Raw genomic sequence first — 25551 nt, 5'->3', positions numbered from 1 at the left:
AATGCAGACGTCTACTCAAACACTAAATGGCAGCTGCTGTGTGATGACTAAGAATGGCACAAAAAAACAAACAAGGAAAAGGAAATCGATATATTTACTCCTGCCATTATTGTGCTTTCCTCGGCGCTTCAGTTTGTTCGAAACGTTTATTATGGTGCTCTTTAACGCTGATTTCGAACAGATGATGGCTGGCAGGAGATGCACACAGACCAAACATACACAAGTGCTGCTGTCAACCCAAACTCGTGAGGGGAAAGAAATGTGTAAAAATGGCAACATATACGAAGCATATACATGGCTGCGCTTATAGAGACCACAGATATAGGAGTCAAGCAGCAGCAAAAGAGTCTCGAAGCCAAGAAACACAGGATGTGAGGAGGAAAGCACAGCGACTGTCAGAAGCAACCACAAGGTACAGCGAGGTTAACGGGAACCGCAGAGACATAGGAAGCATGAAGTTTTGAGGGAGAAAACAACTTTTTTTATTTTGCTGCTGGTTATCTAGTTTGATTCGTCGATGGTGTTTGTTCTGTTCGGAAGCGAGGAAGGGTAACGAGGAGCTTTTGAAGAGGTGATGTTCGCGTGAGGGAGTCCAGCATAGAGTATAGAAAGCCCGATGGTAAGTGAGTGTTCGGTGTGAAGGACGAATTTGCTATTAGTCTCACAGTTCTTCTTGCGCTTTCTTTCCTGCCTAAACACTTTGCTCAATGCCAACCCATCTCTGCGAACTCTGAAGCTTCTCAGCTGGGTCTTTCACACTCTGCATCTTTTCTATCTCTCCCTTTCCTCCATGGGCTGATTTTGGTACTTGTTATGTTCAGTAGAAGAGAAAAACATGCCAACCGCCTTTGACAGTCGCCTCGGTAGAATCGCTTTCGCATTATGAAGATGCGAACACAGACTACGCGCAATTTGGATTAACCCGCATAACCTCTTGCCACGTTCGCGACTCTCTCGTCTTGTCGTCTTTCCTTCTGATCAGTGTCTTTCTCTCCCGCTCGCTCTCTCTGTTGACTCCTGCCAGTTGGATCGCCACCGTCAACACAGTGAAGGCAAGGCTACCCCACGGACAAACACAAGCCCGAGCGGAGAGGTAAAGTGCACTGTCACCGGCGGAGGAGAAGCGAGTGAATGAGAGAGAGGGAAAACGGAGAGCGGGAACCGTTATTACGTCGCCGTTGCGTCATTCAACGCCGATAGAGGGCTGGGCAGATGTGTCATAACACATAATGTAGATGAGCCTCCCCTTACACACATTCACTCGCCGTCTAAGCGTGCTCCCTCGCTCCTCTCAGCGTGACGAAGCACTTCTTGTGCCCTGTAGTTACCTCACCCTTCCTGTTGCATGTTAAGGCGCATCAATACTGAGAGAAGTGAAACTAGAGCGCTAACATAATATGCAGCAATGCGGAGCTGACATAACGATTACATAGCAACATTACAACCACCAGCGCTCTTTCTTTATTCCTCTGGTTGCCTTTGTACTTCATTTATCGGGCGAATGATTTATGCCACGACTGCTCCACGTGCTCTGAGACACACAAATCAGGTGACCAGACACAATTTTTTAAGCATACACACATTTAAAGCGATAGTTCACCCAAAAGATAGTTCAATCTTGTGCCGACTTTTTCTCCTCTGTGAAACAGCATTGGACTCTCTTTGTATGAAAACATAACAGTTCATACAGTTTTGGAACAACACGAGTAAATAATGACAGAATTTTCATTTTTGGTTGAACTATCCCTTTCTTGTCACTTCAGTGAGAGACGTGACACTAGCTAATGTTGAAAGACAAAAAGGATACATACCTTGCCCATATAAACAGCTCTACCGAACCATACAGGATAATTCTGATTCTTCTCTAATATGTACAAGGGGACTTTTGCTTCTGCAATTAGAGTAAATGCCTGAAATGTCTTGTGTCTTTTAAAATGTGAGAAATCTTAACCAAGCGAGCCACAAACATCCACCGTGTCACAAGACAGATGATCATTGATCCAAAAGCAAGAGACACAGGGGATGTGAAACTCGACAGGTCTCAGAAAGACCATGGTAATGCACGGAAAGATCTAGCATTTCGGGTGAAACAAAAAGGTCACCACTAAATGCTCACTAAATTACTCATCAGACAAGTCTGAATTCTGAGCTAACATTAAAATAGTAGGTTTAGATATGAGAGTCACTGACCTACTACCATTAGACAGGAATTGAAATTGAAATTTGCTTTTAAATAAAGCAGCTTGGGCAGATATTGTTTTTGAGCACAACATTCATAGAGTAGGACTGGTACTAAGATATCAAGTACATGCTTTAATTCGAATTAAATTGTACCAGGCCAATTTTTGCAAACTAATAGATCTAGCTTTTTTCCATGTATACACATAAATTGGATTATATTTAGCAGACATGACACACCACCTCTCTTTAACCCTTCAAATATTTAGTTAGACATTGGGCCTCATTTACGAAATGAACGTATGACAGAAAATTGGGTACTAAGATTAGTATGTCTTTTTTTTCTTTCAGGGCTTTAGCTTTATATGCACAAATAGCAGCTTAAACAAATTATGCCTATAAAAGGAATAAAATAAATAGGGCTACACAAAATATATTTGTCTAAAAGAAAAATAAATCTGTGTGACTAGTATAGGCTACGCTTGTTTTTTGACACTCTTGATGCATTTTATTTGTTTTGTTTATATCTTAATGTTATTAAATCCAGCTGATTGTGCAGACACCTCATGCACGCACATACAAGATGACATTTAAGCCATTCATCATTAAACTAAAATGCAATCAACCAATCATAAAAGAAACTGCGCAGTTTCAAAGGTCTGCTGTAAAATTAGTGTGCAGCGCCCAAAAAAATAATTTTTATGCAATTGAAGGATGATGTTTAGGTGGATATTGGAACATGAGTGAAGCACAAACCCTTGTTTAAATAATGAATAATAGTTTAGCAACCAAATGTTACATGGCTGTTTATAATGAATGCCACTATAGCCTAATTTGTGTTTTATTTTATAGTTTAATATATCATTTTACAGCTACTTAGTTTTTCATTATTTTTCTGTAATACTGTTAAATTTAAAGGATTTGTTGTGGAGCGAGGAGGAACTAAATAGGTATTAATAGGAACTAATAGGTTTCATTATATGTACTGATATTTAATAAACATATAAATTAGACTGATAAATGAGGCCCAGAGTGTGTTCTTGCCTAGTAAGACTGTAGCTTGACCAGGCAAACACCCTGTTGTTTAGATGAAAAAACCTGAATGAGTCAAAACTAAAAGTGATCTTCAAGTGCAGGTCCCTTGATTTCCATTGTCACGTCTTAGGAAAACAACACTAATAATTAAACAACGGTTTCCTTACAAGCAATCTCTAAAACAATACTCATGTTTGTTTAAGAACTCTCAGTTTTACACGGTTTACTCTCAGATTTGAGAAGTTCTCAGAAAAACTATGACTGACACGGTTATAGCGTTTGAGGATTTCTTTTGGATCATCAGTGACTCATCTGCTGCTCTTGTCAACTCAAAATAACCTACAATCACAGAAAAGAGAAAGAAAAAGAGAGAGAAAAAATCAAACCCCCCCACCTACACAAAACCACACTCATAGGAAACACGCAAATGCATTAGCATGCAACGCAAATCAATCATTTGTGTGAAATAATTTATGGAACATGTGAGATTATTGCAACGTACAGTTAAAAATGCATTTTGTGTAATCCATATACAGTACTGTGCAAATGTCTTAGGCCACTATTATTTTCAACAGCTAAAAAAAAATGGTTTTAAGTCAGTTATTTGTATCTTCTGCTGTAGTGTGTCAGGAGGAAATATCAGATTGCATTTCCAATCATTCATTTAGCCATTAATTGTAATAATCCAGTGAGATGTTAGAGATCTGATCTGATCATCATCAGTCTGTCTGGAGTGACATGAAGAAACAGAACAAACTGAGACTAAATCCAGAAGAACTGTGTCTCCAAGACGCTTCAAGAAACCTCCTGCAAAGCTACAGCGCTGTTAAAAGATTTAGGCTCTTGTGTAAAAATGCTGTAAAATGAAGATGCTGTCAAAAATACATTTTCTTGATCAATTAACTTCTATACAGTCGATAGTCGAATGTAACTCTCTTCTGATAGTCTGATAAAAGACTGTTCTCTTGTCACTTTAACAGACTGATAAGCTCTTCTTGCACTCTATCTATCTGTCATGTGCCTTATGCCACTTTATCTATCTCTTTCTTTATTTTTCTACAATGTCCTCATGTGTATATCTGTATAGTTGTATGTACATATGTTTAAACTGTATTTATCTGTATTTGAACGTCTACTGTCAGTGTCTTAAATGTTAACTGTATGCACCAAGGGTCTGAGAGTAACACAATTTCAGTTCTCTGAATGTATGTGCCGTACATGTGGAAGAATTGACAATAAAGCAGACTTGACTTGACATTCACGGGACACTGCACTTATTCGCAATCACAAAAGTACATTATTTGCATGTGTTTTAAAGCCTTGCTGGTTAAACTTTTAATTCACGCGCTGGTCTGACGTGTGCTTTTTCTGAGCCCGTACACCTGAAGTGTGTGAACTAAAAGCCTGTCTAACAGCGCCTGATTACAGAACTAAGTTATCGTTTGAGCCAATACTGTCAAAACACACAAGGTTTACATATAGACTCAGTTGGTTATGTCTAAAATTAAAGCAAACAGTTGAGAGAAACAGATGCGTGTCTGTATATTAGATGCGCGCAGCTCTTAAAGGGCCAGAACTAAACATGCAGTCGACTGTAATTAAAGGGATAGTTCACCCTAATATTTCATTTCTGTCATTATTTACTCACTCACACGTTGTCCCAAACCTGTATTAATTTCTTTCATGTGCTGAACACAAAAGAAGATATTTTGAAGAACATGGGTAACCGAACAGTTGCTGGTCCACATTGACTTTGATAGCAGGAAAAAAAAATACTATGGAAGTCACTGAGGACCAGCAACTGTTTTCCATATTCTTCAAAATAGCATGTATTTTAAGCAGAAGAAAGAAACTCATTCAAGGTTTAAAACTAATTTTGAGTGAGTAAATGCTGGTATAGGCCTAAATATAAAATACTATGACAGAATCGACAGACAGATGACAGAATTTTTATTCTTTAATGTTAAAACAACAAAGAGAGAGAGAGAAAAAAAACTACTCTTGACTGAAAAAAATAGTTACTTTAATAGGAATCAATCTATAGAGTGTTTTATTTTTATATTTGTTCATTCAGTTTCTTGAATGTTCCTGCTAAATAGGGCTATTAATGGCAAAATAAATGATTGGAAATGTAAACTGATATTTCCTACTGACACACTACAGCAAAAGATAGAAATAACTGACTTAACACCATTTTTTAGCTGCTGGAAATACTAGTGGCCTAAGACTTGTGCACAGTACTGTATATACACAGGGATACTGTTTTGGCCAGCATTGACAAGAATAAAACTTTACATTAAAACACAGCTGTCTTTTTGTTTATTTCACAAAGTCCATCTACACTCCCTTTCTATCTCTCTCTCTCTCTCTCTCTCACACACATACCCTGCTCCCTTTCATTCTCCGTATTTGTTTATTAAACCTCTCCCTTTAGTCCAGATTCGAAAAACTTTAACATGCACAGATAAAGCCTGCGTGCGCTAAACTAGGGGCCCAACTAGAGGCTAAACCACAGAAGAGTTTCAAGCATGCTTTCTAAGAAATGTATACAGCTGCGTGCGAGGGCACATGTGCACACACACGCGCACACACACACTCAAACGCATGCGTACACACCAATGCAAATGAGCTCAGGGTCAGTGAGTCCAGTAGGTCTGGGGCAGATCATGAATGGCTCAGACAGTCATTGAAACTATCAAGACATCCATTTCTGTTTCTCTAGACTTACATTTCCATGTTTTCCCATTTTTAATTCCCACGTCTTTATTTTTGTAATTTCCTTTTCTCTGGTTCTATCTATTGTTCTCTGACCCCCCTTCCCATCCTTGTCCTCTTTTTTTCTTTTTTATGCATGCACCATATTTTTGGCATCCCCTGACATGATGCTTCTTTCTTTAGGGCAAGGTTTGTGAGGTTTAGGAGGTCGAATGTAAATGTCTGTGTGAGCCTGTCATAATTTGCCTTGCCTGACACATGGCACATGCAAGTCAGCACAGACCACTCAGCTGAGAGACCCCTCCTCATTTTACCCCACAAATACTCACAAAGGGAAAGGGAGAGACAGGCAGAAAGAAAGAGGGAGAGAGAGAAAGTGAGGGGGAAGCAAAGCAGAAAAGACATAAGGAAAGAGGGGGAAGGGAAGGGAGGAGCGACCCTCATCACTCAATAATATGGTGGGAAAGGAGGAGGTATGAGACGGAGGAATAACACAGCCTAAAGAGTGCTCTTTGTGCTAGAAGTTTTGGAGGAGAAGGGGAAAAAAACTGAGGTGAAATTTGATGAGGGGGATACAAGAGAGAGGAAAGCAGAAAATAGCAGATGGAGGCTTGAAAGAGAAGAATTGAAAGACAATCGTGCTGAAGGAGATAGATGGACGACATCATGCAGATCTCTTTCAAAATGGGAAGAAATCTGATCCATAACCCACATTAGCTCGGCTATATGCTCTCATATGGCTGACAAATAATCCTCGAAATAATAAAAAAAGATGCAATAACCTCAGAACTCAATCTATGTTTGGAAAAATGTGCCACTAATAACCCCAAAACCCTATTCTGTTCAACTTCTATGACAAAAGAAGCAGTAACAGAGAGAGAGAGAAGACTATCTCTCCAGTTCTGCACAGTGGCTGGTTGCCAGCCTTGTTTCTCTCAGGAGTAAGGCTAAGATTAGCTCCCCATATGTTCAAGTCAAGCGTAGCTGCTCTTAAAGGGCCAGGGTCTCTTTGAAAATGGTACAAAGTACACTGCAGCACTGCATGCGCTGTTTTGTCTCGGCTTCTCTTTCACATGCAGTTGCAACACAATGAGCACAAACGCCCTCCAGCTATCAGCCAATCTCCCTTTCATGCATGCACGGTCAAATTTAGATAAAAATGTATACACGCATGCTTTACCAGTGACATTTTTTTTAAAGGAATGTATACATTAAGAAAATTAAGAAATGTTATTAAACAAGGATGCATTAAATTGATCAATAGGAATAGTAAATACTTTTTTACATTGTTACAAAAAATCTATTTCAAATAAGTGTTCAAAGATTCCAAATGCATTGCATTTTCCAGAAAAATATTAAACACCACAACTGTTTTCAACATTTATAATAATCAGAAATGTTTCTTGAGCATCAAATCAGCATATTAGAATGATTTCTGAAGGAGTAATGAGTAATGATGCTGAGAATACAGCTTTGCATCACAGAAATGTGACCCTGGAGCACAAAACTAGTCTCAAGTAGCACGGCTATATTTGTAGCAATAGCCAAAAATACATTGTATGGGTCAAAATTATTGATTTTTCTTTTATGCCAAAAATCATTGGGATATTAAGTAAAGATCATGTTCCATGAAGATATTTTGTAAATTTCCAACTGTAAATATATCAAAACTTCATATTTGATTAGTAATATGCATTGCTAAGAACTTCATTTTGGACAACTTTAAAGGTGATTTTCTCAATATTTAGATTTTTTTTGCACCCTCAGATTCCAGATTTAATGGTATCCAAATAGTGTCCTATCCTAACAAACCATACATCAATGCAAAGCTTATTTATTCAGCTTTCAGATGGTGTATAAATCTCAATTTCGAAAAAAAAAAATTCACACTTAAGATCCAGGTTCAGGGTCACAAATAATTATATTGTGAAATATGTTCAAATAGAAAATGGCTATTTTAAATTGTAACAACATTTCACGATATCACTGTTTCCACTGATCAAATAAATGGTGAGCAAAAGAGATTCTTCTTTCAAAAACATGTTTAAAAAACTCAACGGATCTGTGCGCATTCGTACAGTATATTTTATATACATATACATAATATATCTATAGATCTAAGGTAGAAATGACAAATCACTGGGGATCAGGGGTAAGATGAACAGAGAGAGATAACACCGTTATTGAACTAGTTCTCAGCTGACGTGCCACAGTACATCCGGTCCATTCATTTTTCATTAACTGCAATAGTGCAGTCATCCATTCCTCAGGAGATGCAAAGCCACAAGCCAAAGTGAAGGGCAAACAGGTGAATGCATGTAAAATTGGATTTACCAAACAACAGATTGAGAGGTTCAAAGGCACTGGAACGAGACAGCATTTTAGTTAAAAAAAAAAAACTGTATTAGGCCACCAAGCAATGGTCTCTCATCAATGCACTCCTTACTAACATTGCATAACAACCAACTTCTCACCAAACTAATGCCTGTTTTCAAACAGGTTCGCCCAAACACTGCATCTATCAAATTCACACCATTCAAAATTCATAGAGTCATTGCCGCTGTGCAGAGATGACGTCACAGTGTTTATCGTTTTTAGGGTATGAGACTTCATCATAGCTGTCTCTGCACATTAAGCTGTGGGAGTTTTTAGTATCAAACATTTAACAAATGCGACCACTTCAACCTTTAACTACCCAAGTTGCATTGGTGACTGTATTATCTTAAAAGCATCTGCACACAGCTGCAAGTTTTCAGCGCATTCATGATGGTTTAGCACAGAGTAGTTTCTTTACAAAAACAGACAAGAATCTGCAAGCATTATCGTAGCTGTATCAGTTTCCAACCTCCTGACTTTGATCAAAAGTGGATAGCTGAAGCTGGCGCTTTTAAATATCATCTGAACATGTTTAACCTGTTTTGTGAAGACTCCCGCATACAGTTTGTTCAATATAAACACCTTTCTCACACATCTGCTCTTTCTGCAAACACACACACAAACACACACACACACACACACACAAACACACACACACACACACACACACACACACACACACACACAAACCAGCTCACTTGACATTTAAAAATGCAAAACAGGATGCATGGTCTGCTGAAGTGTGTCTTTTATTAGGAAGTTAAATTATTTTCTGCTATACCAGCTTAATATGTAGAGCCATAAGCAAGCCATTTGTTGGCTGATACCTTGAAAAGTACACTGTACCGGTATCAGAACATTTCTGTTTGTTTGCACATCCCAACCTGGCACAGAAACTATATGCCAATGCTAAAAGAGGACCGTTTGGGAAACCGGTTTAAAAAGAGTTTTTTTGCATGTTTGTGACACTTTAAAAAGTGCAGTGCTGTAACATTATCATAATGATTTTGTTTTTGCTTTCCTGACTGATTTTATTCATGTTCTTATATTGCATGTTTGGTTCATGAATAAGCTATCTGTTCTTCTAAACAAACAAACTGGCCAATTTAACTTTCATTGGTTGAGGTTAAACTGAATTGGTTGAGCGGTTTACTTAAAAATCACTATCTTAATGGGAAATCATTGCATGTTTAACACAAAACACCTGTGAATTACACAATTCCAAGAACATGTGGCGCTTACCTTATATTAGTAGGCAAAATCATTTAAAATTTAATCTACAGTAAGCATGTTTGTTATATAAAACTAGCTTGTCTTACAACAAAAGCATATTGATTATCCCAGTTAACAATTAAACACATTAACAAAATTGCTATTTGTTTAGCTCAACAAAGGTTAGTATATAGTAGTCAACATTTGAAGTGGATCAAAAAAGTTCAAAGTTGTCACAAGAACGCATTATGGTTTTAAGTTTTAGAACAACTTGATGAAAAGTTTTGATCCATTTCAAATGTTGACTATACAACAAAACAAAGAACAGTAAACATAGAATCAACTGAGTAAAATTAATCATGCATTCCAGTTATTCTAAACTCAGTCCAAGTATGTGCTTCTAAACTGGTGGTATACTTTACAACAGAATCCTTTTCAGATCACTCGCTGGACTTTGGAATGTTTGGTTGGGTGGATAGACCGGGGAAAAACAGACCTAATGTTACACAAACTTTGCTTTGAGTATAGCTTGAGTGTGTGTGTGTGTGTATGTGTGTGTGTGTGTGTGTGTGTGTGTGTGTGTTTTCAGGTCATGTGTGCAAAGGATGACAACGCATCAGCTAATTAAAATAGTTTCCCATTTCTAACATCCTGTTTTCTCAATAGTGCACTGCAGTCCCAGTTAACTCACAGTGACATCTGTAGAAAACAACTGGTTTATTTCAGAGCGAATTACATCGTGAGCATTATTTGAGAAACGAATACAAGCGGCTTCCTGCCTTTCGCATTAACTTTAAACGCTCGCAAGCCATTTCCCCTCAGAAGCACACATTCACATATACTACATACACACAAATACCTCATCACATGAGCGGCCTCATGGGCAGGTCTGAACTATAATTACAGCCGTGATGTCATCTGCCACTCACTGTTGCCGCTAAATCTAGGTCACCGTTAACCCCTTCCCGTCACGTTAGGGGATTCCACACACCTCCAAATGAGCCATTACTACAGACTTTCCATGAGCTCTTTAATGTGGTGCTGCCTCCCATGCAACTTTCGGAGCCTATTGCACGAATAAAAGGGGTGATGATATACATTTACCCCACAGATCAAACGCTTACAGTAGAGCAGCGTCAGCTTTTAGAGCGGTTTCATGTTTTGGTTATCCCCGCAAATACCATACATTACGTCAATCGGAAGCAAAGCCAAAGGAAAGAAACACTACACAGAAACAATACGAATGATCTTCATTTTGTCCGTACCACTTAACAATTTCTGGGTAGAGGAGAGTAATTATATAACAACACAACGTTAACGTCGCCACATGTGTTGCATCACAGCAAAATGCCTTGACAATGGCAATCCACAGTCATCCAGATCTAAAGTATTTTGAGAGCAAATGAGCATGCGATCCAAGCCATCTTCTCACGGCAAACTGGCAATTTGTGGCTGAGTGACAGCGAAGCGCGACAGACGAGGGGCGTGCGGGCCAACTGGTAAGCCGCAAACAAAATTATGAGACGATACTTTTAGGCAAGTAAGATAAACCAATGCATCTGAGTGAGGTTATGTAAGACCTTGCGAGTGCATGTAGGTGTATGGAATTTAGAGACGATGCATTTGATCTTTCCAGCCAAAATAGTCGGTCAGAAATGATCTGGCGTGGATTATACATTCTAGATTCAAGTTAAAATTGCTAAAAAAACATCTCTTCTATCTTAATTTGACCCTCTAACTCTAGCACTCTCTATTCTAATTCTATTTTATCTATTTGTTTTCTTATCTTGACCCTCTAACACACTCCATTTGTTTTGTTTTCTTTAAAAAAGGCCCTCTATCACTAGCTTTCTCTATTCTTTATCAGCTTTCTTATATATACACACACATATACATTATATATATATATATATATATATATATATATATATATATATATATATATATATATATATATATATATATATATATATATAAGGGATGTGACGTGGCACGAGATCTCGCGAGACCAGTCGGAACGTGAAAATATCCTCGCAAACATTTTGCAGTGTTTACATTAGAGCTGCACCATTAATCATTAAAAAATTGCGATCTTGCTTCAAACACCCATGTGATCTTATTCCTGAATGACAACGATGCAGCTGTGTCTATTACGTCAGTGTCAGTGGAGCATGAGAAGCATGTTTTGTCGCTGTCCATGTTAATGAATCAGAGGGTCGGCCATCATCACGCTTCCGCTGTTCTTCACTGATATGGCTGGCGACAAAACACACGCTCATACCAACAACTCCACTAACACCTGTTTCACATCGTAAGCGTCTTAAAGACATTCAAATCTGCATTCATGCTGCTGCTGATCCAGAAAGAGCAACACAAACAGTCTTTTCAACCACACATCATTATTTCTGTGTTACAGACATTTAAATAACCGAAGGAGGCATACTGGGATAAAAGTTTATAGTTTGGGTATAAACACTTGTTGTCTACATTAGCGATCAAAACGAAAGTATCTTAACACTTGTGTATTGTAACACTTATCATCTTCTGCCAGGAGGTGGCGGCAACCCGCTTAAAAAATGTATTTGATATTGAATCATTCATTCAGATTTCAAAATGCACCTACATTTTTTTTTGCATTTTGTGTTTTTCAGTTGAATAAAATACTATTTTCCCTATACATTTCATCATTGAGGATAAAAAAAAAAAAAAAAAAAAATTCTAAAAATCTTGTCTCGTTCTCGTGAACCCAGTCTCATGTTTCATCTCGTCTCAAGTGTCTCGTCACACCCCTAATATATATATATTAGTGCTGTCAAATGATTAATCGCATTCAAAATAAAAGTTTTTGTTTACATAACATATGTATGTGTACTGTGTTTTCTTATTTTTATATATATATATATATAGTATGTATGCATGTATGTATATATACATATTATTGCTCTTTTGTTGATTTTGATTGCTTCTACTGTCCTCATTTGCTTGGATAAAAGCGTCTGCTAAATGACTGTAAATCTATAAATCTAAACAGTGACTTCTGGCCGAAGCCGAAGTTAAACCCGCCGCTGTGTGGTGAGAGCGCAAAGAGGAGCGCCGGTGCTGTTGAGACTGTCTGATTTCTCCTACGAGTAAATCAGCATATTCGCTGAGGGTTATTCGCACCTAAAGCTCTCAAGGACCGTTGAGTCTCTCTTAACTCTGACGCTAGATGTTACTCTCAGTCCATAAACACTCCGCCACGTGCTCGCTCACACGGGCACACAAATACAGCGGAGTCACCGCGCATGCGTGCGTTTATGTGACCCACTAACTTTTACTCCCTTTACCTCAGATGACTGGAAACTTTGGCAATCCCGCCCGCCACTCTTTTCTCTGTTCCTGGGCTTGACACAGAGCGCAGAGAAAAAGGAAGACAGACAGACTGACAGACCGAGCGAGATAGAGCCAAAGAGAAAGTGCGAGAGAGAGAGGCCACCTCCTCCTCCTCCTCTCTTCTCTCTGTTTGCCAGGCGAAGCTCACGCCTACATCTCTTCCAATGAGCGCAGAGCCCGGGTCTCTTTAAACCGGGGCCTAGTCCAGGCTAGCGTCTTCTCGCCCCGCTCGAGAGTCTTCACTAAAGCGCACAGGATCAGAAACGAAGGCCACAAACACTGAGTTGCACCTGCAGCACACAGGTGGATGCCTAAACGCAGCTGTCACGCCGCATCTGGGCCTGTTGAGTCACGCAAAACACACAAATCATCAACTGCAGCTCAAAACATCACACCATTCCTGATTCATACCCATCAGAGAGGAAGATCAAAAAGTGTTAACATCTGCCATAAGACGCACACAGACAGACAGCTGGACATGGGGTATTTAGCTCACCTCTTTAGCCAGGTTTGGGATTATGGACCGGGGATTTTTTACGTCTTCAAAATATTCCACCTTCCAGGACAATCGTGGTGAAAAGACAGAGGGGAAAAAAGCAGATTGAGAAGAATCAATGACAATAAAAAACATCACAATCATCCATGAGCGTGAAAAAAGACATGAATCATTTTTATCTTCTCAAGTCAAGAGTCAGAAAGGTTTAAATTATTACAAAGCTCCTAAAATAGAGCATGCTAAATACATAATCAAATTCTGTCCTTTGCATGTATACAGTCATGCCAATTATGATCTAAAACATACCAGTATGGCACAAAGAGACATTTAAATGTGAGCTAACGCCAGCTAGTTATTTCTGACCCCAGTCTTTCTAATAAACCGGTGCTGTTCAGAGTCTAACCCCCCCCCATCTGCCATTACTGTCCGTCATTTTTTCCCCTGTGCTAATAAATATTTACCTACTCAGCCTCGCTGCCTTCGCGTCTTGCTCGTCGGTGGCGAGAGGTATCCCCATCAGAAGACCCAAAGCATTCTCTCTGCGTCCCCCCCACCTCTCTCTCGCTCTGTCTTTCTTTATCTTTCTTTTCTTCTCCCTCTCTCTTTCTGGTCTCTGTCCATTCAGGAAGCCATCTTGTGTTCTTAATCCTGTTTTACATTAGCTCTCGTACGCTCTTTCGCTCTCGCCCTCCCAGCCTCTCTCTCTCTCTCTCTCTCTCTCTCTCTCTCTCTCTCTCTCTCTCTCACTTCCTCCAATTCATGGCTCGACCACATGCACACAGAAGCATTTTTTTTTTAAAAGGCAGTGTGATCGCTATCACTGCTGCACTATAGCCTCCTCCCTCTCTTTCTTGTTCCTCTACCCCCCTTCCCCCCTCTCCAAACAAAAAAGCTAACAGAATACGTGATGTGAATACTCCTTTCCGACCTACACACACTAACGTAACGTCACGCCACTGATAGCTCACAAAGAGCGGCCGCCGGCCAATCGGAGGCGAGCATGAGCACTGCTGCTAGGGTGAAGCCGACAAGAGGAGAGAGAGAGAAAACGGGCGAGAGACATAGACGCAGAGAGCGGGATGTGCTGGATAAAGAAAGAGAAGGGGGCACGTGCTATGAACAATGCGTGTGCATGTGCGTCTGTGCATTTCAGACTTGGGGGAAGGGTTTCTCTCATGCACGCTGTGGCTGTCAATTATCTAACCCGGCTTGCCTTCCTTAACCCTCTGGTTGTGTTCGGGTCAAATTGACCCGAAACTTTTTTTCTTTTTCCTGAAAATACTAGTTAACGTTATCGCATTGGACTCAAACTTACTGACTTTGCGCACATAGGGTACAAGTATTTCTCATAAATTTTTTTAGAATTTTCGTAATTTTTTGTGGGTTTTATTTCACCTAGTCACACTCGTTGTGTTCCCGGTCAAAAATGACCGGACTCCGAACAACTGCTTATAAATCTGTCATTATGCTATATTATCACTAAATATTGGATTCATTCTTTTTGTCAACTTGTTTTCTTTCATTTAGGACTGGTTTTGTGTTTCTATTTGCTTCTGATTAATCGTAGGCCTCATTTATCCGAAAGTAGGTACCTCATTTTTTGAGTGAAAAAATTATTTTTTATGAATAATTTTCACAATATTAAACAAAAAATTATAAAAATTTGCACTGTTTCTCACACTAGTGTACTTTAATGTTTAATCAGGAAGTTTGCTTTTAATTGCTTTTATTTTGTACAAAATTGCAAAAAGTCACACTCGTGGTGTTCCCGGTCAAAAATGACCGGACTCCAAACAACTGCTTATAAATCTGTCATTATGCTATATTATCACCAAATATTGGATTCAATCTTTTTGTCAACTTGTTTTCTTTCATTTAGGACTGGTTTTGTGTTTCTATTTGCTTCTGATTAATCGTAGGCCTCATTTATCCGAAAGTAGGTACCTCATTTTTTGAGTAAAAAAATAATTTTTTATGAATAATTTTCACAATATGAGAGAAAAAATTATGAAAATTTGCACTGTTTCTCACACTAGTGTACTTTAATGTTTAATCAGGAAGTTTGCTTTTAATTGCTTTTATTTTGTACAAAATTGCAAAAAGTCACACTCGTGGTGTTCCCGGTCAAAAATGACCGGACTCCAAACAACTGCTTATAAATCTGTCATTATGCTATATTATCACCAAATATTGGATTCAATCTTTTTGTCAACTTGTTTTCTTTCATTTAGGACTGGTTTTGTGTTTCTATTTGCTTCTGATTAATCGTAGGCCTCATTTATCCGAGAGTAGGTACCTCATTTTTTGAGTGAAAAAAGCATTTTTTATGAATAATTTTCACAATATGAGAGAAAAAATTATGAAAATTTGCACTGTTTCTCACACTAGTGTGCTTTAATGTTTAATCAAGAAGTTTGCTTTTAAATGCTTTTATTTTGTACAAAATTGCACAAAGTAACACTTGTCAAAAATGGCCGGCCATTGAAAGTGAATGGGGAAGAATGAAAGAAACAACTAGTGTTCAGGAGCATGTTGTGCTTGCAAACCAAGACCTTGGACCTTTGCATGTGTGGATGCATTTATACTCAAGCTATCACACACACACATACACACACACGCGCGCACACACACACACACACACACACACACCCATCCATCCATGCATACAAACTATTTTATTACACCTATTTCATCCTACCCTGAACTGCATGCAATATCCTTTTATGAATCTGATATAACTCTCTCTCACACACACACACACACACACACACACACACACACACACACACACACACATGCTCAGACTGCCTTGTCTTTAGCCTGCATTGACCTCCATAATAATCTTTTCTTTCACCACATATTTTAGACTACGGAGCCCCTTAGAGCTTGTGGTGGTGGAAAGATTTCGGGGTGGGTGAAAAAAATTTGGGGTGGGAGGAAAAAATATTTTTCAAATCTTTTGCGTTCTCTCGCAAAGATGTTTGCGTTCTCTCGCAAAACTTTGTGTTCTCTCGCAAAGATGTTTGCGTTCTCTCGCAAAGATGTTTGTGTTCTCTCGCAAAACTTTGTGTTCTCTCGCAAAGATGTTTGCGTTCTCTCGCAAAGATGTTTGCGTTCTCTCGCAAAACTTTGTGTTCTCTCGCAAAGATGTTTGCGTTCTCTCGCAAAGATGTTTGCGTTCTCTCGCAAAGATGTTTGCGTTCTCTCGCAAAACTTTGTGTTCTCTCGCAAAGATGTTTGCGTTCTCTCGCAAAGATGTTTGCGTTCTCTCGCAAAGATGTTTGCGTTCTCTCGCAAAGATGTTTGCGTTCTCTCGCAAAGATGTTTGCGTTCTCTCGCAAAGATGTTTGCGTTCTCTCGCAAAACTTTGTGTTCTCTCGCAAAGATGTTTGCGTTCTCTCGCAAAACTTTGTGTTCTCTCGCAAAGATGTTTGCGTTCTCTCGCAAAACTTTGTGTTCTCTCGCAAGATGTTTGCGTTCTCTCGCAAAGATGTTTGCGTTCTCTCGCAAAACTTTGTGTTCTCTCGCAAAGATGTTTGCGTTCTCTCGCAAAGATGTTTGCGTTCTCTCGCAAAACTTTGCTTTCTCTCGCAAATATGTACGCAAAGTTTTGCGAGGGAACGCAAAAGATTTGAAAAATATTTTTTCCTCCCACCCCGATTTTTTTTCACCCACCCCGAAATCTTTCCACCACCACAAGCTCTAAGGGGCTCCGTAGTCTAAAATATGTGGTGAAAGAAAAGATTATTATGGAGGTCAATGCAGGCTAAAGACAAGGCAGTCTGAGCATGTGTGTGTGTGTGTGTGTGTGTGTGTGTGTGTGTGTGTGTGAGAGAGAGTTATATCAGATTCATAAAAGGATATTGCATGCAGTTCAGGGTAGGATGAAATAGGTGTAATAAAATAGTTTGTATGCATGGATGGATGGGTGTGTGTGTGTGTGTGTGTGTGTGTGTGTGCGCGTGCGCGTGTGTGTGTATGTGTGTGTGTGATAGCTTGAGTATAAATGCATCCACACATGCAAAGGTCCAAGGTCTTGGTTTGCAAGCACAACATGCTCCTGAACACTAGTTGTTTCTTTCATTCTTCCCCATTCACTTTCAATGGCCGGCCATTTTTGACAAGTGTTACTTTGTGCAATTTTGTACAAAATAAAAGCATTTAAAAGCAAACTTCTTGATTAAACATTAAAGCACACTAGTGTGAGAAACAGTGCAAATTTTCATAATTTTTTCTCTCATATTGTGAAAATTATTCATAAAAAATGCTTTTTTCACTCAAAAAATGAGGTACCTACTCTCGGATAAATGAGGCCTACGATTAATCGGATGCAAATAGAAACACAAAACCAGTCCTAAATGAAAGAAAACAAGTTGACAAAAAGATTGAATCCAATATTTGGTGATAATATAGCATAATGACAGATTTATAAGCAGTTGTTTGGAGTCCGGTCATTTTTGACCGGGAACACCACGAGTGTGACTTTTTGCAATTTTGTACAAAATAAAAGCAATTAAAAGCAAACTTCCTGATTAAACATTAAAGTACACTAGTGTGAGAAACAGTGCAAATTTTCATAATTTTTTCTCTCATATTGTGAAAATTATTCATAAAAAATAATTTTTTTACTCAAAAAATGAGGTACCTACTCTCGGATAAATGAGGCCTACGATTAATCAGAAGCAAATAGAAACACAAAACCAGTCCTAAATGAAAGAAAACAAGTTGACAAAAAGATTGAATCCAATATTTGGTGATAATATAGCATAATGACAGATTTATAAGCAGTTGTTTGGAGTCCGGTCATTTTTGACCGGGAACACCACGAGTGTGACTTTTTGCAATTTTGTACAAAATAAAAGCAATTAAAAGCAAACTTCCTGATTAAACATTAAAGTACACTAGTGTGAGAAACAGTGCAAATTTTCATAATTTTTTGTTTAATATTGTGAAAATTATTCATAAAAAATGCTTTTTTCACTCAAAAAATGAGGTACCTACTCTCGGATAAATGAGGCCTACGATTAATCAGAAGCAAATAGAAACACAAAACCAGTCCTAAATGAAAGAAAACAAGTTGACAAAAAGATTGAATCCAATATTTGGTGATAATATAGCATAATGACAGATTTATAAGCAGTTGTTTGGAGTCCGGTCATTTTTGACTGGCAACACAACGGGCGTGACCGGAGTCCGAACACAACCAGAGGGTTAAACAATGGCTCTGGAATGTGGTATCACTGAAGACCATCTGTGTCTCGGCTGCATGCAACAACTGGACTGGACTGCGCACATGCATTTGCACGCCGTGTCTTTGGTGCAACGACGCACACTGACAGAGAAACACGCATGCGATCCTCTTCACCAAACAGAGTCGGTGGTTTGAAAACACGCAATTTCCATTTTTCCAACCAAAAAAGTGAAAGCAACAACATTTTACACGCAACTGGCATTGCAAATGCGAGTCGAATCTCAGCTGTTTTAAATACTCGGCTGTGCATGCCTAAAATACCACTATAAGAGCTTCGATTTCAGTCTTTCAAAGTCTATAAACCAAACATGGTAGACTACAACCTCTGCTGGACAGACCTACAAACGCCTGCTAGATGGAAATGCAAGCGAGTCGTTATAATAAAACTGACGCTGAATCATCCATGAGGGTTAGCAGCGCACGCGCTTCCATTTATTAAGATAACAGCAACTGCGACTGATGTGAAAACTGTATGTGTCATAAACAGATCAACATTTGATTTCATTTTACTGCATGATCTGTCTTTTCCCTGATCAGAGCGTAACAGGAAGCGTGGCTAATGGAAGACATGCGTTAAGACGGAGGCTTTCGCAGAACCAGCGGACGTTTGGTGACGCAGCAGTTGTGATGAGAGCGGATTACTCAGCGTGGGAGTTCCAGGAACATCGTGTTTGTGCGTGTGTGTATCTGCGTGAAGGCTTGCAGTAACTACGAGGCTAGGGAAGGTTGCGCTGTGGCACTCAAACTTTTCTCTTTTTACGCTTTTGGCATCGTAAGAAAATGCGAACATCATTTTGATGTGCACAATGCAATGCACTGACTGTGCTGCGATGCAAATGCATTGGGAATGATGTTCCTGATGTTATCTCGTCTGTTTGCTTTGATACTGGCTGAATCACCTGGTTTGTCACGAGAGCCAAAGTGCATAAGTGGTCATTAATCTTCTTCCCCGGCTCTCGCGCAACAGGCCAGGTGATTCAGGCCGTATCAAAGCAAATCCCCTTAAGGCAGTCAGAAAATTGTCGTAATCCTACCTGTGACCCCCCAACCCACTTTCACACACACACACACACACACACACAGTTCTCGTAATAAGAGAAGTGAGACTACAGAAACATCGTTAAGGCTTCATTGTCAAACAATAGCAAAGGTCTCTGTGTGCATACGTGTCTGCATGAGTTTAAATGAGGGTTAAGACATCGTTGTAATAACAGAAGGATTAACAATCCTAATTAACTCTCTCCTCCCCCTTTTCTTGAACAATAGCCACCCCAAATTGAATTAATCCACATAGAGTTTCTAAGACCCTGCTCCAAAACACAACCGAACCTACACACACACACACACACACACACACACACACACACACACACACACGTTGGTTTTTGTGGTTTATGGGGACTCTCCATAGGCGTAATGGTTTTTATACTGAACAAACTGTGTGTCCTATTGCCCTACACCAACCCTACACCTAAACTTAGCCCTCACAGGAGACTTTGTGCATTTTTAGATTTTCAAAAAAACACCATTTAGTATGTTTTTTAAGCCTTTTGAATTACGGGGACATAGGCAGTGTCCTCATAAACCACCTTCATATTGTAATACCTCTGTCATACCCATGTCATTATACAAATTTGTGTCCTCATAAACCACAAAAACACACACACAGGTTTGTTTTTTGTGAATTGTGGGGACATCCCATTGGCGTAATGGTTTTTATACTGTACAAACCGTATTTTCTATCGCCCTACACCAACCCTACACATAAATCTACCCCTTACAGGAAACTTTCTGCATTTTTACTTTCTCAAAAAAAAAAAAAAAACTAATTCTGTATGATTTATAAGCCTTTTGAAAAATGGGGACATGGGGAAATGTCCTCATAAATCACCTTCTCCTTGTAATACCCGTGTCATACCTGTGTCACTATACAAATTTGTGTCCTCATATGTCACAAAAACATGCGCACTCTCACACACACACACAAAATTATAAAATAAGAATTATATTTCTAAATAAAGCTTTTTTTAGGGCAACAAATAATGACTTTTTTGTTATTGTGCAATATTTTCATGACAATTTTAATAAAAAGAGGACGAATACTCTAATATAATATACAATACTTCATATATATATATATATATATATATATATTAGTGCTGTCAAACGATTAATTGCAATTAATCACATCCAAAATAAAAGTTTGTTTACATAATATATATATGTGTACTGTTTATTATGTATATATAAATACACACACATAGAGTATATATTTATCACAGAATGGTGAAACAGAAGAGAAGATTTTGTGCAGTTTGGTCTTGGTATAATGCAAATGGTGAATGACCTTGAATTGTATCAACTGATGCGTACTGTTGACTGAACAGCACCGTACTGCATTCAAACACCTATCCCACGTTTCATCGGAGAGCTCAGCTCCCAGTTCATCCTCCCAGGCCACTTTAAATATCTCATTAGGGGCTGCCATACAACTTTCAAATAAGCCAACAAATTTAGAGATAAGACGCGTAGAGTGAGGAGGATTTAGGAAAATATATATAAAAAAAACATGGTTCTCAGGAAGGAATTCAAAATGACAAATTTTAGACTTCACATAATGCCTAATTTGTAAATAACGAAAAAAGTGTGAATGGGGCAGATCAAACTTCTTTCTTAGCTGGTTAAAAGATGCAAACCTTCCCTCGACATAAAGGTCCTTAATAGAACATAAACCCTTCTCCTTCCAAACAAAATAAGTCCTGTCAGACCATGGGGCTGAAAAAGATTGATTGTAGCAAATCGGTGTATACACAGTGGTCTCTGGCAGGGACAGGACTTTTCTTACTTGATTTAAAATTTTGATAATTTTTGAACACAATACTTAGCTTATTTATAGCTGTAGGCTTATCTAACTTGGAAAATAACATGGCCACTAATGAGATCCCAGCAGCCAGCCCTGTCTCCACTTGCACCCATAAGGGAACCTCAGGGGACAGGTTTCCCAGGGCTCCCTTCTCCCAGTACATTAAAGCCAGACCGCCCACTGACCTGGGCTTTTGTAAATTAATTTTAGATATCCGATGTGTCTTACAGTTCCAAACATAAGACAAAATTATAGAATCCAGTTCCTTAAAAAAGGCAAACGTAAGAAAAATTGGAAGATTTTGACAAATATATAAGAATCTAGGAAGAGAGACCATTTTTATTGAATTTATGCGTCCAATCATAGATAAAGGCAAGATTTTCCAATTCTCTGTTACATTTGAGTTCTTTAGGAATTGTCAGTCCTAGATATACAAAGTGGTCCCTAACTATTTTGAATGGAATATTTTCTAAAAAGCTGGGTCTGTAAGCATCAGAGAGTGGCAAGCTACTTTTCGACAGGTTGATTGTATACCCAGATAATCTCCCAAAAGAAGTAATTAACTCTAAAAGAACAGGAACAGAACTGAGTTCTTCACCTGGCTGTGGGTACATTTCTGTACCCTTTAAGCACACCCCTGTTCCCATTCAGCTCACATCATATTTTATTAAAAATCTTGTTTATTTTAGGGAAAATGTTTAAAGAATAAGTGTAAAAATATGTATTTTTGAAGGTACAAAAAAGAACACTAGACTCAAGCAACAAGGCATTCAGTTTGATCAGTTATATATTCATAGTGAAGTGGCATCTAAGCACACATCAACATCTAGACTACTTTCAGCGAAGTAAAATTCAAAAATCAAATAAAACATTTAATTCATGAGGATGAACATAAGCTTAAAGAGAGCACACTGAGCTTAATTAGAGCAGCAACAATTATTAATATATTAAAATGACAGGAGTTTGCTAAATAAATAGTGTAGGTCATGTAATAAGTTCATACATATTTTAATATGAACAACTATTATTAACAATATATTGATCCTTTTTCTTATTGATGTCACACTGATGCTGTAGTGCACCCTTTAAGCTCACCTTAAAATATGAAATCTTTAAAAATTACAGCACTGTAAAACCACAGACCAGCAATAAACTGTTCATTTATAATATTATGGACGTAAAAGTACGTGCCAGTAATGCCTGTGCAGTAATATGTTAGCGTAGCACACAATCTTATCCAGCTAGTCAGCTAACTGTGTTGATAAAACTATCTTTGGATCTCATGTAATTATTTCCCACATCCAAGCTCCAGGTTATAATATGCGAGAGTCTGAATATTAATCTCTTAATTTTACAGTAAGTAGTGAATCCTACCCAAAATAAAGGCTTAAACATCTAAAACAAGCACATTTAAGGATCTCCTCTTCTGGTGAAAGTTATCAGACAGAGTGAACACAAGGAGACTCATATCTCAGCGTGTGATGATCTGACTGACTTCACATTATAGGAGATATATAGTAACAAACATATCAATGAGTTAAGATATCAAGTAGGATAATCAATTACTTTTTATAATCTGATCGCAAAAATGGAAGTGTGCTTAATAGGTACGTTTACCCTATATATATATATTAAAAAAAATAAAAATATAAAATAAAAATACAAATATATGTAAAGTGTGTGTGTATTTTTCATTGTAAAGCAGCTACATTATCAAACTTATCGTGATAGTATTTGCTTTTAATACCTTTATGTATATTATTTATGTTTATGTTTTTCCACTGTAATATAGCAATGCATTCACTGTAATGCAAAAAGTATGATCATAGAGAATAATGAAAATTACATAAAGTATAAATTACTCCAAAAAAAAAAAACAGTGTACCCTAATACCTGACCTATCTAAATAAAACTAATGTATGCTAAGTTTCTATTTATTTTATTTATTTATTTACTGACAAAAAAACAATCTAAAATGATAATCTGCTGCAGTCCGCATGATACCATGTCTACCCTGAAAGCGGTACAACATCTATACAATGGTACAGTCATTGCTTGCAAATAATTATGTTCAGGGATCAGTTAAAAATAAATCAAACATCTTTTGCAAGCCAAACATAGCAAGAGAGACAGTGTCACATGACAGTGTTGAAAAAATAATAAAACTGCATGACTTGATTTGTATGATGCAATAATGCATTACATTTAAGATTATATATCTCCAAAGCACTCTCACACGACTGATGCAGCATCTCTATATGCTGTACACACTGCAGTGAATGGATCAATAAACGGCCTGTGATGGTCATTTATGAAGAGCCCTCTTTAGTTTTGCATTATCAATAATTGTCATTCATTTCAAATATAATGCAAATTTAGCTCCAAACCCCTTAATGTTGCTCGTCTTCCTAACACAAAGACAAGCAGCAGCTACAGTAATTATTCCCGTTCAGTGACTGGTTGGGGTTTATTAGCATTATTGAGTGCTGCTACCTGTCATGCATGCTGGGTCTGCTTTCATTCTGACTCAGAGCAAACCTCTGATTGGTGGAGAAGGCTAGAATGTGATTTGGTTGCCAGGCAATAGTGAAGTCAGCCGGTGGTATAGTGCAGAGGTCAGCTCAATGAAATATGGCCAGTACGGACACTGTAGCACAGCAAGGCTTGTTCTTCCAGCTCTCCAAAGATAATATCTTTCCAATTTCAATCTCAAATACACAGGTGCTCAGAATAGGATTTTGTGCACACATGCCAGGTCAAAATGCTCTGGGAATCTGGATTAGTCTGAATGAATACTACTGGGTTGTTCAGTATTCAGGGATGCATTAATGAATGTTTTGCTGCACATGTGAGACTTGCATGGGTAGGTTTTGGAGCCGGTCTCCTTCATGTGCTCAGTGAAGTGATGAGGAGGGAAACGGGGGATGGGTGACCCTGACACACACACACACACACACACACACACACACACAATTTATCTAATATCTATCATAAATCTAATCCACCTGATCCCTTGTCTGATCTTAGCTAGTAAACAAAAACAAAAACAGCAAACTGGTCTTTTAAAAAATGTCTTTGACTAGTTAAAAACATATCTCTGGTATCAGAAACTGATATTGTTGACAGCCATGCTACTACTACTATTTGTTTTGAAATTGTACAGGCAAGAACGACTTGCATTTCCTCTCAAAGTTAGCCACCATAATGCTGGGGTGTTCTGGATGGTTGCAAGATGCTTTCTTCCTAGCTCAAGTCAAGAGAGTCCAAGTCTCTGATATTCTGCTCTTTAGATACAACTCGGATGCCTCCTTCAATGTTTTTTTCACTAATTTTATCAACAAGATGATAACAAGTTTACGTAATCAGTTGAAGTAATTTTAGCACATGATGTCTGTGGCAAATACAATGAGGAACCAGTTACATGTTAAAGGAGAATAGACTACTCAGAGTTATGATTTAGCTAAAATGGTTTGTGCATGCAATTGTAATAATGATGCTTGCGTATAAAAGTGTATACAAGCTAAACATTTCCATTTTGAAAGAAACAACAAACTTATTTGTGATGCTGTACCACAAAACCAGTCATAATAGTTAATTTTTCGAAATTGAGATTTCTACATTATTGGAAAGATTATTTATTCAGCTTTCCATTGATGTAAGGTTTGTTAGGATAGGACAATATTTGTCTGAGATACAACTATTTGAAAATCTGGAATCTGAGGGAGCAAAAAAATCTAAATATTGAGAAAATCTCCTTTAAAGTTGTTCAAATAAAGTTCTTAGCAATGCATATTACTAATCAAAAATGAAGTTTTGATATATTTACGGTAGGAAATTTACTAAATATCTTCATGGAACATGATCTTTACTTAACCTCTTAAGACCCGAGAAAAAAGTTTTAGGAAAAAAAGTGTCTTTTTTCATGTCTTTAAATTGTTTAGAGCATTTAGAATAATGTAAAAAAAAAAAAAAAAAGTTATAAAAATAAAGTTATGCTATGTCCTCGGTTGAGGACATCGGGACTCAATTTCTTTGAAAAACTAAGAAGACATG

The 25551-nt window shown here is 38.1% G+C and overlaps 1 protein-coding gene across 1 annotated transcript in view; it reads right to left on the bottom strand.

Annotated features, from left to right (window-relative positions):
• LOC306871338 (methylcytosine dioxygenase TET3-like) overlaps positions 1 to 14390 on the bottom strand; it is a 32975-nt gene extending 18585 nt beyond the window's left edge. The window contains exons 1-2 of the mRNA XM_079419177.1: positions 13846 to 14390; positions 13385 to 13444 (exon numbers count right to left, since the gene is read on the bottom strand). The gene's annotated coding sequence lies outside the window, so the exon portion shown is untranslated. The remainder of the gene's footprint in view (positions 1 to 13384; positions 13445 to 13845) is intronic.
• Between the last annotated feature and the right edge of the window lie 11161 nt (positions 14391 to 25551).

Source organism: Barbus barbus (assembly GCF_936440315.1).
Source record: "Barbus barbus genome assembly, chromosome: 6".
Classification (NCBI taxonomy): domain Eukaryota; kingdom Metazoa; phylum Chordata; class Actinopteri; order Cypriniformes; family Cyprinidae; genus Barbus; species Barbus barbus.
This window is presented reverse-complemented; position numbering and strand designations above follow the sequence as displayed.